Source organism: Bos taurus, chromosome 21, assembly GCF_002263795.3.
Source record: "Bos taurus isolate L1 Dominette 01449 registration number 42190680 breed Hereford chromosome 21, ARS-UCD2.0, whole genome shotgun sequence".
In the NCBI taxonomy this organism is placed as follows: Eukaryota; Metazoa; Chordata; class Mammalia; order Artiodactyla; family Bovidae; genus Bos; species Bos taurus.
The window spans coordinates 61,872,650-61,889,171 of NC_037348.1; positions in this window are offsets into that span (position 1 = coordinate 61,872,650).

Here is a 16,522-nt window from a genome sequence, read left to right on the forward strand (position 1 = left end):
GTGACATCACAGCGATGGGCCTTTTTTTACACCGAAAACAAGCCTTCTGTTAATCCAGCACTAATGCACCCCGCACGCAAAAATTGCATTAGCAACGTGTAACCCGAGTGTTCAACACACTCGGAAATAAACACTATTGCACTACAGGGGTTGAGAGGGAATATGCATCAAAATGCCTGGCATTTAATTTTTTCCCCCCTTCTTCGGGAATTTAGCCAGTGAAATATAGCTGCCAGTGTCCCAGGCCTGCGCGCTCCAGCAATACGCTCTCGATCAATCAGATTTGCATAACTAAACTGTCTGCGCGCCCGCTCCGCTGCCCAGGTGCGAGGCCATTTGCATATAGAACAGTGAGGAGGTCCCAGGAGTCACTTCAGACCGAGCGACTGCTGAGCCCGCAGTCCACACAGCCCAGGAAATGAAATTGGAATGACAAAAAAAAATGTGAGTGCTCTCTGGGAAGGGTGAAATATGCAGGCTCCTTGCAAAGGTTATGTAGAGATTACAAGGCAAGCCTTCCAGACGCAGGAAGGCCTTGCATAGTCCAGGGGGTGGCACCGCAGGGCTGGGCGATGGTGGGGGGTGATGACATGGGGTTCCCATCACCCAAGGGTGTCCCCTTGAACCTGTGGAACTACTGGGGATCTTCTGGGGTCTTTCCCTACGTGGAAGGACTTCCCAATCCCCATCCCTTTAGGAGACAGGCTTTCCAAATGGATAAGAGGGTCTATCTCTGGGTCCTGCCCAGAGCAGGGGCTTGTCACGCTTCTTGGGTTCCACGAGTTAACTGCTCTATGTGCCAGGTCCCCACTGAGTCCTGGCAGGTCATCCTGACCCAGCCTCATCCCAGCCCAGTAATGTGGGACGGTCATCACCCACATTTGCCCAGATCCAGTCACGTGTCAAAGTTCACCAGGGCACTGCTGGAGTAGGGATCCATTCTCAGATGGCCAGAGAGGGCAAGCCAGTTGCTCCAAGTCACCCAGCGTGTCAGAGATGGGCCAGCACCTTGGTTTCTGGAGTATCAAATGAGGATTGATTTACTGGGTCGGGGGGCCTGAAGACTTTTTTTTGTAAAGATCCAGAAAGCAGAAACAAGAAGCTTGGCACTAGGGTCTCATTAAGACCTCCATGAGCCCTGGGCACTCTGGCCTCCTGGGTCTTCTCCATAAGGAAATGTTAAAACTTATATTTTACAATTGCGTGGATATCAAGATGAATATAGCCCAGGCTGGATTCATTATTTTTATATTTACACTTTTCTTCTGATTTTAAGGTTGAACTGTTTCCTTGGGCCTCTGAAAGTCATGTGGGTCCTGGGCACTGCTGTGCTTTGTAGAGGGGTCTCCCTGCTCGGCCACAGGGCAGAAGGGGTCATGGGCCATGCAGAGATGAATGGGCCTGCTGTGTCCAGCGAAACCTTATTGATGGACACGGAAATGGGCAGTTCCTCTTAATCTCAGGTGTCACAGAATCTTATTCTTTTGGTTTCCTTTTTTGCTTTTGTAAAAACCAGGCTTGCTCAAGGGCCCCAGGAAACAGTACAGCCCCCTGTCCAGGCCACATAGGGTTCCTGGACGAAAGCCCGGGGAGGTTGGATGGGATAACAGGAGTGAAATAAGTAGGTGGGTGCTCCTGTATTGATTAGGGATGGTCTGATTTTGAGGGAGCTGTTCCTTTACACACCCAAGGATAATGACGAGGAGAACTGCCTGCTCTCGCCTGCCAGGGTCCAAGAAGGAGGCTTAGAACAAGGACACTCCCCACCGCACCTCTGATCCTGCCCCCCAACTCTGGTAGAAAACTGTAATGAAAGTTGTGTCTTTGTCACTCTCGTTTAATGAATATGAATAGACCAGTGCTTTAGGTAACGGAAAGGACACGGTTTTGTACCTTTTCCCCTGGCAATTAAGTGTGTGTGTGTGTGTGTGTGTGTGTGTAATGGGGTGAGGTCAATGTCCCTCTTGGTTTGAATGTCACTTGTTGTCAAGTTGGCATTGGATGTGGTTCCCATGGCAACAGCTTTTTGTGCCAGGGAGGGTCATGTACCTATAATCTCCATGAAAAGGACAAGGAGAGGGTGTCCATTGGTCAGTGCGTTTGTCTCTCCATGGATTTAAGTTTAACCTTGAAACCTGGTGAATAAAGGACAAAGAACATTTAACACAAACAGTGTGGGCCACATCCTGGAGCCAGGGAGTGCTTGCTCTCGAGGTAGGAGTGAACAGCCTTGTTGCCAATATCCTGGGTGTCCAGAGTGACACCTGGAACCAGGAAAGCCATTTCTGCTTCCAGCCCTGATTCCTATCTGGCTGTGGCAGGAGGTCCCTGCCCTCAGGGGTCTCTGCTTATTCCTTTACTTGGGGGGCCTAGATTTCTATGTTGGCTGAAAGCAACTATTGAGCCTAATAGCAGGTATGGCCTGTGTTCAGCCTTTACATCCCAGTCTCCATGGAACCACGAGTCCATCCATTCAACAACAGTTTGGTGGGGGCCTGGTGGGCAGATGCTGGATGCGCCAGGTATAGAAAACAGAGCTGCTCCTTGTCCATGTGGGATTTAAAGGCTGGTGACAGAGATCAGTGTGAAACAAACACCTAATGGTATATAATGATCAATAGTGGGAAGTGCTAGTCAAGTTCAGCCAAGACTTAGTGAGTACACGTCTGTGGCAGACAGGGTGCAAGTTGCTGGGATCTCTAAGATAATAAGGCAGCAAGCCACAGCAAAGGAGGTATCTGTGCGCTGGAAACTGTGTGGCCTTGGGGTACAGGGAGACACGCTCACCCTTCCTCCAGGAGGCCCTGCTTCTCAGGGTGGTCCAGGTAGACTGTTTTCTGGGAGCCTCATTTCCTGAGTCCTACAAGGGGATAATAACACCCACCTCTAGATGTAAGAGCTCTTGCCTCATGGCTCAGATGGTAAAGAATCCACCTGCAATGCAGGACACCCAGTTTTGATCTTTGGGTCAGGAAGATCCCCCTGGAAAAGGGAATGACAATCCACTCCAGTATTCTTGAAGCCACCTTTCTATTTTGGGCTTCCCCAGTGGCTCAGATGTAAAAGAATCTGCCTGCAAAGCTGAAGACCCGAGTTTGATCCCTGGGTGGGAAGATCCCCAAGGGAAGGGAGTGGCAACCCACTCCAATATTCTTGTCTGGAGAGTCCTATGGACAGAGGAGCCTGGTGGGCTACAGACCATGAGGTCGCAAAGAGTTGGACACGACTGAGCCATTAACACTTTCACTTTCTGGATGAATGTCTTAGCCAACTCCAGTGGCTATAAAAGAGCAGCACAGACTGGGGGACTTGGAAACAACAGACGTTTACTTCTCACGTTTCTGGAGGCTGGAGTCCGAGATGAAGGCACCAGCAGATTCGGTGTCCATTTCCTTGGTCACAGGTGGCTATCTTCTTGCTGTGTCCTCACATGCAAGGGGGCCATGGAGCTCTCCAGGGTCTCTTGGATAAGGGTGCTAATTCCATTCATGAGGACCGCTGCGCCCCATCATGGGGCCAAAGGCCCCACTTCCTAATACCAACACGTGGTGGGTTAGGATGTTGACATATGACTTTGAGAGGGACACAAACATTCTGTCCACAGCAGGGAGGATTAAATGGGATTGTGCATGGAACGCTTTTATGAGCACGATGCTTGGAAAGAAGAAAATGGTAGTAGCTGTCGTCCTAACAGAAGAGGTGGGGCACTTCTTGCGGTAGGTACCCCAGAAACAACATTGACTTGGCACCAGGAGATTCTGACGTTGCTGCTCCCCACCAGCAAGGGACTTAACCTCTCTGATCGTAGTGGCTTCCTCCCTTCCTCCCTTGCTCCCCTCCTTCTTATCTCCTCTCCCTCATTTTTTCCTTCTTTCCCTCTTTCCTTCCTTTCCACTTTCCTTCCTTCCTTTCTTCCTCCATCCTTCCCTCCCTTCCCTCAATAAATATCCCTGGATATTTACTGAGCATCTATCACAGATTTCTCACTTTTTTGCAGGCTGGGATTCCTGCACCTACACTTGGCAACCTATGGGACATGCTCAGTAAATATCTGACCAATGAAACAAGGAATGCATCGGTGAAGCAATGCTTGCTCTGAACCTGTGCTTCTCAACTCTGGGTGCTTTTCACAATATGTGTGCCTGGGGCCCATGCAGACTAAGTGAACTGGCCTCCCCGGGTGAGAGGCTGAGAGCCACTGTTCGAATGGAAGCAGCAGATGGCAAAGTGCCCATTGGAAGGTTGGCCATCTTACAGGGCAGAGGCCTGGGTGTCTGCAGCCCTTGAAGTTCTGGGTACCCTTTTTCCTCCCCTGTATCTTGGTGCCCAGGATAACTGGTGTGTGGGGGCCAGGTATTGTGGCTCCTGCAAGACAATTTTACCAAGAAGTCAGGCCAAAGTGGCAGAGGAAGTGATGGGAGGCTGAGAACAAAGACTTCCATCTGTTCAGAGCCTCGCTCTTGCTGTATATTAGTATGCAAACCCATCTAGACGGCAGGGCACTCCGGGAGCGGGCCTCCCAGGTGGCACAGTGATAAAGAATCTGCCTGCCAATGCAGGAGGTGCAAGAGCCATGGGTTCCATCTCTGGGTCGGGAAGATCCCTGGAGGAGGAAATGGCAACCATCTTCAGTGTTCTTGCTTGGAAAATTCCCTGGACAGTGGAGCCTGGAAGGCTACAGTCCATGGGGTCGCAGAGAGTCAGACATGATGGGGTGACTGAGCACAGACATACACAGCAGACAGAGAATCCAAGTCATCATGTGAGTGCGCCGATGTCACCAGGTAGGAAGAGGCAGAACCAAGATTCAAACCTAGAGCTTCTGCTTCCCAGAGTTCTTTGTACCCAAATACAGATGTACAACCTCCTTAAGGCGAGGGGGAAGGAGGCCAAATTCAAACTCAATCTTTAGGACTCCAGGTCATGTTTAAATGAGAGAGGAGTCAGTTCCTGGCTCTCTCAGAGTTTAAAACAAGTTGCTCATCCATCACCTTAAAGCACAAACCAAGACAGTTTGGGAGTGAGTTACTGGGTACTGTAGGAGTTTAGAAAAGTGCAGTGTGAGCTGGGGAAGTCGGGGAAGGCTGCCGGGAGGAGGGGGACTAAATGGAACAATGAACAATAGATAGGACTCAGAGGAGACTGAAGATTGGGAGGAGGCCTTAAAAGTGAGGGGGATGTATGAACACTGGTACATTTTCAAGAAAAATTTCTGTGTCTATTATCTATTGTGTAACATACCAGCTCTAAACCTTGTTGTTCAGTCGCTCAGTTGTGTCTGACTCTTTGTGACCCCATAGATTACTGCAGCATGCCAGGCTTCCCTGTCCTTCATTATCTCCCTGAGTCTGCTCAAACTCATGTGTATGGAGTCACTGATGCCATCCAACCATCTCACCCTCTGTTGTCCCCTTCTCCTCCTGCCCTCAATCTTTCCTAGCATCAGGGTCTTTTCCTATGAGTCTAGCTCAAAATAGTATGCATTTATTAGGGCTCAGAAGTTCATGGGTCATCTGAGTTGTTCTGCTGGCTTGGCTCAGTCTCTGCTGACCTTATGTGCTGGGATCCTTTGTGGTCAGCTGGTCTATCAGCGGTGGGGCTGGGGAGGCTGGTGGGTTGTCTAGGATGGCTCTCTCGTGTTTGGCTATGGACTGGAGTGATGGAGGTGGATGAGCCACAGGTTTCCACCCATTTGGCTGGCTCTGGCCTGTCCATGATGCAGTTGGGTAGGGGGAGCAAGCACCCCAGCCTCTTGAAGCGAAAGCTTAGAATGGGCGCACCCCCAGCTCATTCTAGTGGTCAGATCGAGTCACAAGGCCAACCTGATTCAAGTGATCATGACCCTGAGAGATTCCACCTCTTGGTGGGAAGATGCAAGATGGAGTGGATGGAGGAAACGGAATGACTGTGCCTATTTTTGCAAATAATTGTCTGTCCTTCCCTTCTTCCCTCCCCCTTCCCTCTCCCCCTCCCTCTTTACCTTATTCTTCTTCCCCACCCTCCCCCTTCCCTTCCCCTTCCTCCCCCATCTCCATGAGTTTTGATTGGCACCCATCCTGGGCGCACTGTGTTAGATGCCAGAGAGGCAGAAATCAAACAGATTTAGACGGTCCCTACCCCATGGAGCTTGAATTCTCCTGAAGCGAGACGGATATTGATCACACTTAAATGTGTGTTACACATGACGGCAAGTGCTATTTAAAAAATAAGTTCTCCGCCACCGTGGAACAGCTTGGTAGTTCTTTCATAAGTTAAACACAGAGTTTCTGCATGACCAGGGATTCTTCTTCAAGGAAGATCCAGCCCAAATATTGAGGACTGGTGCTCAGACCAACACTTGCCCACAGGTATTCCTTACAGCTGGAGTCACAGGAGCCAAAAGATGGAAACAACCCAGATGTCCAGCCCTGATCAATAGGTAAACAAAGAAGCATATATCCACACAACGGGATGCTGTTCAGCCAAAACAAGGGAATGAACACGGATCCAGGCTCCAGCATGGATGAGCCCTGACAGCCCTGTGCCGAGGGAGAGAAGCAGGAACCACGCAGTGTGTGATTCAGTAGAAACGAAATGTCCAGAGGTGTTGAATCCCTGAGACAGAAAGCAGATTCCTGGTTACAGGGACTGGGGAGGGTGGGGAAAGGGAGAGACTGCTCACGGGTTTCTCTTTGGGGAGATGAATGTTCTGGAACTGGATGGTGGGAATGGTTGAATGACCATGTGAATGTACTAATAGCCACTGGCTTGTACACTGTGAGATGGTTAAAATGGTGGATTTTATGGTATGTGAATTTTATCTCATGCCTCTGTAATTTCAATGAGCTGGGGAGCTTGGAGCTGGCGGGCTGATCTGGCTGGAATGTCAGGAGGCTCCCCAAGAATGTGATGTTGGGGTTGAGATGCTGTGGCCCCTGGAAGATGAGGCTTCGGGGACCACTGTCCTCCTGGGTACCCAGCTGGAAGACCAGCCCCAGCCAATGCCAGTTCATGATTGTCAGAAAACTGAGAACTGGTCAATCCCTTTTGTCTTAGGGGCTATGTACAGCCACCTGAATGTCTCCCTGACTCTCAGGTCACTGTGACTTTGGGGGTTTTCAGATGCAGCCCCAAAGTTCTGCATGCAGGCCTTTTCTCCTTGTGTGCTGAGTACAGCAAGGCCCCTGACAACCTCCGGAGCCCGGAGCCCCAGGTGCTGCGTGTCCAGGTGCTGCTGCCCGCCCTCCCCTCCTCTCTCCATGGGCAGCACCCTCTCCCTTTCAGATGAAGAGTGAGGAGGTGTGGCGCCACCTCACACTGGCACCCATTGGGTGCAGACTCTCACCCCACCAAAGTCGCCAGCTCTCAGCAGACCCTGGGCATCCCCTCCCCTCTTCGTCCAGGTTGCCCATCTCGCTGTGGCTTGGCACAGTAGCTGGTGAGGCAGGCTGCCTGCCGGTGGGCTTCTACTTGGCCTCCTCAGTCCCCAAGGTGTGGTCCAACCTCTCTTGCTTTGGAATCATACCATCAAGTCGTGAGGGTGGGGCAGAAAGAGCTGTCTGCCCTTCCCCAGGCACCCGTGTGCTCACCAGCTCTGCCCTGGGTCTGCTCTGTATCTGTGCATGTGTGTTAAGTCAATTCAGTCGTATCTGACTCTGTGACCCCGTGGACTGTAGCCTGCTGGGCTCTGTCCATGGGATTCTCTAGGCAAGAATACGGGGGTGGGTTGCCATGCCCTCCTCCAGGGGATCTTCCCGACCCAGGGATGGAACCAACATTTCTTATGTCTCCTGCATCAGCAAGTGGGTTCTTTACCCCTAGTGCCACCTGAGAGGCCCTCTCTGTATGTGTGGCTCTTGCTAAATTTGAGAGGCTGAGAGTCATGCTGAGTTCTTCCTGGCCCCTGCCTTCCAGACAACACAGAGCCCTAAATGCTCCTTGCTGCACCCCCGACCTGGCCACTGGGCTCACCCTGGGCGGAGAGAAGGAGAGGACTCTGGCCGCCTCTGTATCACCTCCTCAGCACAGATCCCCTCTGCCTGAGCAGAGCATCCCGTTATCATCTCCACGGGGGACCACTGACCCGGGCTAACGGAGGATGGTCCACCCCCGATGCTGATTTGCATAATGATTAGTGTTAATGCCGCAATGCACGATGACTGCCATGGTGTGTCCCTGGGCCCAGCCCTCGATGGGCTGCCCCCTGAATCAAACGGAGACAGAAGCAGTTCCGGCCTGCAGGATGCCTGCCTCTTGTTCCTGGGCTCCCCTCTCCACCCAGCCCCCTCCCTTTTGTCCTCCAAGCAGCCAGGAGACCCTCACCCTTTAAAGAGTTCTCTTTCCAGAAAGTTCCTTTGTATCCCAGAGTGTAGTCAGAATTGAGACTCTGAGCAGTGCCATCAAACGTGTGCCTAAGGCAGAGGGGTCCAGAGAGGGGACCATGGCCTTGGGGCAAGGGTGGGGGCTTCAGCCTTGGCCTCTTCCCTTCAGTTCAGTCGCTCAGTCGTGTCTGACTCTTTGCGACCCCATGGACTGTAACCCGCCAGGATCCTCTGTCCTTGGAATTCTCCAGGTGAGGATACTGGAGTGGGTTGCCACACCCTCCTCTAGGGGATCTTTCCCACCCAGGGACTGAACCCGTGTCTCTTGTGGCTCCTGTATTGCAGATGGATTCTCTGCCTGCTGAGCCTCCAGGGAAGCCAAGATTGACACAACCGTAATGTATTCACATGCCGTTTGTTTTTAATGTTCTTTCACATACAAATGTCACTTAGTCTGGGCAGCAGACAGTGGAGAAACTGAGGGCAAGATGACTATCTCCAGCTTGCCCTTGCAGAACCGAAGTCTCAGTGGCGCTGGGGAAATGAATGGGACGAAATGGCATTCACAGGTCCACCGAGTTCTCAAGGCCAAGCTTTTGCCACTCGCCAGGCTGCCTTCTCACCTCGTGTTTTCAAGATGCTTTCACACATGTCCTTCTCCTTCACCATCCCCATAGCCCTGTGTGGCAGATATGTTTTATGTCTGTCCATTTGAGGAACACAGAAAACCAGTACATCAAGGAGGAGGTGACTGGAAGTTCCGTGGTGGAACCAGAGCCTGAATTCATGTCTGTTTTTGTTTAGTTGCTAAGGCGTGTCCAACTCTTTGCAACCCCATGGACTGCAGCACACCAAGCCTCCCCGTCCCTCACCATCTGCTGGAGTTTGCCCAAGTTCATGGCCATTGAAACAGTGATGCCATCCAACCATCTCATCCTCTGCCACCCTCTTCCCCCTTTGCCTTCAATCTTTCCCAGCATCAGGGTCTTTTCCAATGAGTCGGCTCTTTGCATCAGGTGGCCAGAGTATTGGACCTTCAGCATCAGTCTTTCCAATGAGTATTCAAGGTTTATTTCCCTTAGGATTGACTGGTTTGTTCTCCTTGCAGTCCACGGGACCATCAAGAGTCTTCTCCAGCACCACAATTCGAAAGCATCATGCCAAATTCATGTCTACTGACATGCAGCCTATTGCTTTTTCTACTACTACATCATTGATGCCCTACTTGTACTGGTGTTGATGAGGTGCGTGTGTGTTGCTGAGGGGATGAGGAAGAAGGTTAGAGAAGATGAACTTTTAGACAATGCGGACAACAAGCCCAGATATGCTTGGCCCAGGCCTTTATCATAGTGGGTATGAAACTCTTCCAGTCACTTGGGTCAACTTTCCAAAATGCTGCTGTGTCTCAAAGCATAGCTCATTTGGAAGGGACTAAAGAGAGGAGGTTATGGCTCTGGAGCAGAACGATGGGGAAAAGCGTTTGGGTGGTTCATTGTTCCAGCCTTGATGGTTAGGCTGAGATTATGGCTTGGGGGATAAGAGGCCATTTATCTGGTGCATTCCCACAATCTAATTGGAAAAGTGGAATTACCACTTAAGACTTATGGTAACAGAACGTCTTTAAGCTATGCGGCTAAAATGAACTGTGAAGTTACATGCAGGAGCGTCTCGCTTTGACTGCTGCGAAAGGTTTTATTTGAAATTAGAAAATGAAAATCACCGATCAATGCAGTAAGAATAGAATGAATGGTGTTTCTATTGCGCTAAGGAAAACGTAACTCAGAGTCAAGATGTCCTATTTACCTTCTTTCTAATTCCAGCTCCTTCCACTTAATGGCAACATATATAAACAGATAACGCATCGCTTAACAGCTGAGTGCAGCCTCTAGCCTCAGGTAAACCCCATGACTCTACAGTGGGCCTTGGGGCCGTTTAATAGAAAGTGGGGACCTCTGCGAGCTTGCTACCCTAAGAGAGGCAAACAAAGGAAGTCAAAGCCTTGGCCTGTGGCCCTTCTGTAAGCCTAGAATGCTGTGGGGCTCTGCTTTTGTAACTGGAAAAGTTAGGTCATTCATGAATTTAATTAACAAGCATAGGCCACCAAGAAAGAGTTGTTATGATGAAAGAAATCATTCCAAACGGAAACCTGGAATGACGGAGGGACGTGTAGCACACATTTTAAAGTTACTGTTATTGATGTTGTCAAAAGACTCACAGCTTTTATTTCTTGAGCAGTGAGTGTGGGTGACATGATTTTTGAACACAATTTATTCGTTCAAGAACTATGTTTTGAATGCCTACTACGCACTGTCTGTTGTGGACACGGCGGACAGAGCAGGGACACATGCCTGCTTTCATGGAGCTCTTATTTTGGTGGAAGGTACACAAGTTAGTGGGGTTCCCAAGAGGTGCTGGTGGCAAAGAACATGCCTGCCAGTACAGGAGACGTAAGAGATGCAGGTTCGATCCCTGGGTCAGGAAGATCCCCTGGAGGAGGGCATGGCAACCCACTCCAGTGTTCTGGCCTGGAGAATCCCACAGACAGAGGAGCCTGGTGGGCTAGAGTCCATGGGGTCACAAAAGAGTCAGACATGACTGAGAGACTAAACAAAAACAACACGTTTTTATAAGTTGCCCCAAATTCTCTGTGACATAGTAAAGTAAGTGAACAAGTAAAAACTTGAGTTTACAGCCATGCTAAGAATCAGAGTAGGTGTACATGCTGGGTTCCAGAAAGGACCTTAGTCCCATCCCAGCTCACCAGCATGGCTCATGACACTCACCTGAAGACCCTCTTCAGATTCCTACTCTGCTGTCTGCCCAGCTACCGCACCTTGTCTTTCTGACCGTCTATACCAGCTGTGTTTAGGCGGTTCTCTGATTGGCTTCCCTGGTGGCTCAGCTGGTAAAGAATCCGCCTGCAGTGCAGGATACCTGGGTTCGATCCCTGGGTTGGGAAGATCCCCTGGAGAAGGGAAAGGCTACTCACTCCAGTGTTCTGGCCTGGAGAATCCCATGGACTGTATAAGTCCACAGGGTCGCAAAGAATCAGACACGACTGAACGACTTTCACTTTCTGTATTTTCTGAGGCCCCCAGAAACTCCATGCTAAGGGCATGTTCTTCTTTTCTATTTAAAGTGCATCTCTTGTGAAAAGCATACAAATGGGTCTAAATGTTTCTTAGTCCAGTCTGAAAAACGTCTGCCTTTTATCAATAATTGAAATACCTAGTCACTTTATATTTAATGTAATTTTTGTGTGGTTGGGTTTAACTCTGCCATCTTGCTGTTCATTTTCCCATGGTTCCATCCATTTTCTGTTCCTTTTTCCTTTTTGGTTTGAGTATTTTTTTAGTATTTCATTTTCTCTCTTATTTTGACTCAATCTATACCTCTCTGTGTTATTTCAAAAAATTGTTGCTCTAGGAACTATAATATGTGTCTTTAATTTACCACAATATGTCACAAATTAATAGTATAGCACTTTAAATATAACGTTAGAACCTTGTAACAATAAACTTTCCCTTTCCCTTTTCATAATTTGTGTTATTGTTGTCATACATTGTACTTCCTCATATGTTACAAATTACAAATTAATAACAGTGTTATTAATTTTGCTTTATATAATTATCTTTTAAAGAAATTAAGAAGCAAGAAAACTTAAAAAATTATTCTTATATTTACCATTTCTTGGGTTCGCTATCCTTTGGATAGATTCAGGCTTCCATCTGGTATAATTTTTGTTTAACGTAAACAAGTCTTGTTAACAATTCTTAGAGCCTCAGGTCTGTTAGTGATGCATGCTCTCAGATTTTATCTGAATATGTTTTTATTTTGCCTTCATTTTGAAGAATATTTTTGTAGACACAGAATTCCAAACAGATCAAGTCTATCCTCTCCCCTAGAATTGTAAAGATGTTCAACTTTATTTTGGTTTGCATCATTTTAGATCAGGACAGTAGTCACTCTTACCATCGTTCCTCTCTACGTAATGAGTTTTCCCTTTGGCTGCTTTTAAGATTTTTCTCTTTATCTTTTATTTTCAACAGTTTGACTATGATGTGCCTGGAAGTATGATTATTTTTGTTGGTCTGGTTTAGTCTGATTGCAATTTGCTGAACTTCTTGAAGTATGGGTTGATATATATGTTTTTTAATCAAATTTGGACAATTTGGGCCATTATATCTTCAAATATTTTTTCTACTGCAATCTCTCTTCTCTTCAGGGAATTCTAGCCATACTGATATTAGATTAGTTTATACTGCTCATAGGTCACTTAGGCTTTTTTCAATTTTCCCCCACCACAGTTTTCTCTGAGTCTCACCTTGAATAGTTTCTATTGCCATTTCTTCACTTCCACTATTTTTTTTTTATTGTATTGTCCAGGCTGCTATAAAACCATCCAGCAAAGTTTTCAATTTGGATATTCTGTATATCAGTTCAAGAATTTCCATTTGCTTCTTTTAAAAATAGTTTGTTTCTCTACTTACATTTCCCATCTGTTTCTTCATTGTTTCTATTTTTTCAACTAAATGCTTAAATACATGGGTGTTTCTCATTTTCTGCTACTTCCAAGATCTTTATCATATTTGGGTCTGTGTCAACTGACTTTTTTTCTGTTGGTTATTGGTTATATTTTTCTGCTTCTTCTTATGTCTAGTAAGTTTGATTTCATGCTGGACATTGCACCTTTATAGTGATGAACATCTGGATTTTATTGTATTCCTTGAAAGACTGCTGGGTTTTGTTTTGGCTATCAGTGAATTTACTGATGGATTAGCTTGATCCTTTTGAGGCTTGTTTTTAAACTTTGCTATTGTGGGTTTTATGTAGACTTTACTTAAGGGTTAGTGTAGCCCAGTGTCCAAGGTGTGGTGTGCTATCTTTCTGGAGCTTCAGCTAAATGTCTGAAGGGTTTACTGAGGTCTTTCTACCTTGGCTTTCAGAGTGTTAATATCTGCTAGCACTGTGCAGTCTTCAAAATCTCTACTCACCTTACAGTTCCCTAGTAGTTGTTACCTGGAATAGGAAATAGCAACCCATTCCAGTATTCTTGCCTGAAAAGTCCCATGGACAGAGGACAGGTCACAGTCCAAGAGGTCACAAAAGACTTGGACATGACTGAGTGACTGAGCACACACAGTGGAGTTTTTCCTTCCATATGCACAGCTTAGTATCTGGCCAAAGACTTACAAGGACCTCTATACAAACTCCTCAATTTCCTTTTCTGTGATACTCCCTCCTCTTTGGTATGCTGTCCCCCAAATTCCAGTGCCCACAAAAGCCTCAAACTCTGATCTCTGCCTCCTCTATTTAGCAACATTATTATGTCTGTTTGGGCTGTACTTTCTCATGCTCTGTATAGACCATAAAATGCCTTCAGGCAGAAAGCCAAAGGAATTGTGGCATTTATTGCAAGTGTTTCCCTTCTCTCAGGAGTCATGGTCCTCTGGTGACTCTTCTGCAATATCTGAAGACAGTTGTCTCATACACCTTACCCAGTTTTATTGGTGTTTCCAATAAGATAGATTGCCTAGTACCAGTAATTCCATCATAGCCACAGGTGGAAGTTTTGTCATATCATCAGTTAGCTGTGCTCAAATGTTGTAAACCACCTTAAAACCCAGTTTTCTTTTTTCATAATTAAGTAGTGATTATTTGCAGGTAATAAGTAAGTTGGCCAATATCTTTTTCCTGCTCTTGCTTACATAGAGAATGGAGGGATGGGATGAGGCAAGATGAGTCCCTCCAAAGGTCCATCATACACACTATGAAAGATTTCACGGTAGGGCTTATTAGCAGGAATAGGTTATCAAGTGTTGTATGGGTCATAAGTGCTAGCACTCATTCCCCACTCTTGATGTTTCCTTCGCAGTGAAGAGACGCCTACTAGAATAATACTCTCAGTCTCTTGTCTTATCCCAGCTCTTCTTAAGTGGGTAGAATGTGTGCCTGCTTGGTGAATTTGGGAATAGAAATTGGGGAAGTTCAGCGTGATCTGGTTCTCCTGGGTGTCTTGATCTGGTTTACTCCTCTGTGGCTTAATTTATAAAGTAACATTCCAGAAGAGAATAGGTGCTCAATCAGTGTTAGAGATAGAAGTTATTACTATTGCTATTACTTTTCATTTTATTTTATTTCCACTTCCATTTTCTTTTTCCATTCCAAGGGCCCTCTAGAAAACAGAGCTTGAGCAACCACCTTAGGGCTGTCTTTCCTTGCGTGTATATAATAAGGTGTGGCAGTCTCCCACGTAAGGGAACTGAAATGGGAAAAGGATGACACTGATGGAATTCCTTGGCTCACCCAGAAATCCCTGGGGTTAGATCTGCTGCAGTTTTATGTGGCCTCTGTCTGGAGACACTCAGAGTCATTGGGATTGTCCATTCACATAGTAACTAAAATGGCCAATATCACTACAGCTGCCAATTGATGGCATGGATGCTTATGGAGTAATTGAGGAAGGAAAGAGTGTTTGAAGTATGCTAGGGAGTGAGGGGAGCCAGGCTAAGGTGGCAAAAACAGCCTAAAAAACTCTGTGCTCTGTAGATCAACAACTAATGCCTAGGACTGGAATGATCTCGGAACCCAACCCAACATGGGTAATAGTTACCCTTTGTTTGTATTCATTGCTGTTGTTCAGTCTCTAAGTCATGTCCAACTCCTTGCGACCACAGGGACTACAGCCCACCGGGCTTCCCTGTCCTTCACCGTCTTCCAGAGTTTGTTCAAACTCATGTTCATTGAGTCAGTGATGCCATCCAACCATCTCATCCTCTGTCACCCACCCCCTTTCCCTCCTGCCCTCAATCTTTCCCAGCATCAGGGTCTTTTCTAATGAATGATCTCTTCAGATCAGGTGGTCAAAGTATTGGAGCTTCAGCTTCAGCATCAGTCCTTCCAATGAATATTCAGGATTGATTTCCTTTAGAATTGACTGGTTGGATCTCCTTGCTATTCAAGGGACTGTCCAGAGTCTTTTCCAGCACTATAGTTCAAAAGCATCAGTTGAATACCTGTTCATAGGTATGACAAAGAACCAAAAAGCACGTAGTGTGAGCTTCAGAGCATGGACTCTGGAGCCAGATTACCTGGTTTGGTTCCTGCTTTAATTACTTACTATCTGGCCTTGGAAAAACCTTTCAACCTCTCTGTGTCTCAGTTTTAAAATATGTAAAATAATAGTAATCTACTCGTAAGTTCTTAAGGATATTAAATGAGTTCTAGGATGTGAGACAAAATGAGATAATATGTAATCATTTAAATATTTAGTTGTTATGCTAGCTAACATTTAATAAGTGTTCCTTATGTGCCAGAATTTAAGAACTCAGCACAGAATAAGTTGTTAACCTTAGCACATAGAATCCAGTGAGATAGTTTGGTATTATCTCCATCTTACAGATGAGGAAATAGTTTCCTAGTTATCCTGAAGCTGGGACTCCACGTCTGTCTGCTGAAAACCTTTTTTGCTGGACGGTCTCCTAGACCCACCAAGCATCTTGTCAGATAAAAGGTTGAGAACCACTATCCCACTATCTAGGATAAACTTTATTCAGCAGGAAGGAAAAACCAGAGATCCAGGTGTGGGGGATGGCTTTGTTTTGTATTCTTTTAAGTGATAGTCAGAGATCATCAAGAGAGGCTCCGGTGCAGCGATAAAAAAATCTGCCTGCCTATGCAGGAGACACAAGACGTGGGTTTGATCCTTAGGTCAGGAAGCACCGCTGAAGGAGGGAATGGCAACACACTCCAGTGTTCTTGCCTGGAAAATTCCATGGACAGAGGAGCCTAGCAGACTATGATCCATAGGGTCACAAAGAGTCAGACACGACTGAGTGACTGAGCACACACACACACAAGAGAGGATCAGGAAAAAAACCTGAAGTTTAGTTTATTATACTCATAGATCCTGGAGGGAAGGTACATGGGGCCGCAGTGAAAAATGCCAGGGATGCCAGGAAACTGAAGATGGGAGGAAAGTGTGCACTGAGGATGAGGCCTTTATTGGGATTTGCTCCAGAAAGGTGGGGACGGGGCAGGGTGACCAGGTTAGGACTGGGTGATGTGAGTCCAATACTTTGGCCACCTCGTGCGAAGAGTTGACTCACTGGAAAAAACCCTGATGCTGGGAGGGATTGGGGGCAGGAGGATAAGGGGATGACAGAGGATGAGATGGCTGGATGGCATCACTGACTTGATGGACATGAGTCTGAGTGAACTCT